Raw genomic sequence first — 2,500 nt, 5'->3', positions numbered from 1 at the left:
TAAAGACATTTGAAATATATGGAAAATATCATCATATATATAATTTATTATTTTAATATATATTTGGTTAAATCGATGATATTATTGAAATATATAAAATGTAATTGAATTATATGAAATCAAACTGAAATGTATTTAATTGAATTTTTCCCATACATTTTACACAATGTGTGGTGTGCATGGCAAAAAACACTCACGGTGAAGGCATGTGAAATATATGAAATATAATCAAATCGAATTTATATGAAACTATATTCGATTAAATGTATGAAATTAAAATTTACCACAATACATTCATATGATAAACTGAGTAAATATATAATAAAGCCATTTGAAATATATTGAATTCTATTAAGTTAGATTTTCACCATACATTTTTCACAATGCGTTGTGTACATTGTCAGAAACACTCACGGTGAAGGCAAGTGAGATATATATGAAAGAAAATCAAATCGAATTTATATGAAACTATATTCGATTAAATGTATGAAAGTAAAATTTACCACAATACATTCATATGATAAACTGAATAAATATATAAGAAAAACATTTGAAATATATTGAATTGTATTAAGTTAAATTTTGCCCATACATTTTTCACAATACGTTGTGTACATTGTCAGAAACACTCACGGTGAAGTCAAGTGAGATATATATGAAAGAAAATCAAATCGAATTTATATGAAACTATATTCGATTAAATGTATGAAAGTAAAATTTAACAAAATTTTGCCCATACATTTTTCACAATGCGTTGTGTACATTGTCAGAAACACTCACGGTGAAGGCAAGTGAGATATATGAAAGAAAATCGAATCGAATTTATATGAAACTAAATTCGATTAAATGTATGAAAGTAAAATTTAACACAATACATTCATATGATAAACTGAATAAATTATAATAAAGACATTTCAAATATATGGAAAATATCATCATATATATAATTTAGTATTTTAATATATATTTAGTTAAGTTGATGGTATTATTGAAATATATAAAATGTAATTGAATTATATGAAATCAAACTGAAATGTATTGAATTGAATTTTTCCCATACATTTTTCACAATGTGTGGTGTGCATGGCAAAAAACACTCACGGTGAAGGCATGTGAATAATATGAAAATATCAACATTTAACTAACCAATGATATTGAAGCATATAAATCGAATCATAACTATATGAAACACGAATTTGAGTTATGTTAAACTGGTGATATTGTGGATTTATTCCTAGTTTTCCATACGTTAGTTTAAATAGAAACAATTTTCGAATATGTATACATATATGAAGAATTTATATTCTATACTAACATATTATGGAATGTAACTATTGATTGTTACCTTGGCATATTGGTGTATTGTGAGATTTCATTCATAGTTTTCCATACGTTAGTTTAAATAGAAACAATTTTCGAATATATATACATATATGAAGAATTTATATTCTATACTAACATATTATGGAATGTAACTATTGATTGTTACCTTGGCATATTGGTGTATTGTGAGATTTCATTCATAGTTTTCCATACGTTAGTTTAAATAGAAACAATTTTCGAATATATATACATATATGAAGAATTTATATTCTATACTAACATATTATGGAATGTAACTATTGATTGTTACCTTGGCATATTGGTGTATTTGTGATTTTATTCATAGTTTTCCATACGTTAGTTTAAATAGAAACAATTTTCGAATATATATACATATATGAAGAATTTATATTCTATACTAACATATTATGGAATGTAACTATTGATTGTTGCCTTGGCATATTGGTGTATTTGTGATTTTATTCATGGTTTTCCATACGTTAGTTTAAATAGAAACAATTTTCGAATATATATACATATATGAAGAATTTATATTCTATACTAACATATTATGGAATGTAACCTTGGCATATTGGTGTCATTGTATTTTATTCCTGGTATTCTATAGTTAGTTTAAATAGAAATAAATTTTTGAATTCAAAATTTTATATTCTATACTAGCATTACATAGAAATTATCCTCAACTGTTTGTTTCTTGTATACATACAGGAAATTAAACAGATGAAGAAAAAAAAAAAACAAAACAAATAAAAATTATAAGAAAAACTAAATTTTAAACAAAAGAAAAAAGGAGAAATTTTTTCAATCATATATATATTTATGATTAAAAAATAGAATTATGGAATTATTAATTTCAATTCAGAGAGAAAAATTATGTAATATATGAAATTATTACATTAAAAATGCATTTGAAGAAAAAGTAAAATGTTATTAAAAATGATACATTTGAAAATTGGCAAATATTAAGAAGAAATATCGTTCTTATATTTTTATACAAAATATATATAGAGAACGAAAATTCTTTTTCATAAAAAACGGTTTTTGAATTCTGATAAGAAAAGCTAAAGGGGTCGGCGGGAGCGCACATTGAACGAAAGAAAATGAAAGAAAAACACAACAAAGAAGAAGACCAAATAAAATACAAATATTTTATACA

This window comes from Anastrepha ludens, unplaced genomic scaffold (genome assembly GCF_028408465.1).
Source record: "Anastrepha ludens isolate Willacy unplaced genomic scaffold, idAnaLude1.1 ptg000061l, whole genome shotgun sequence".
NCBI lineage: Eukaryota > Metazoa > Arthropoda > Insecta > Diptera > Tephritidae > Anastrepha > Anastrepha ludens.
This window is presented reverse-complemented; position numbering follows the sequence as displayed.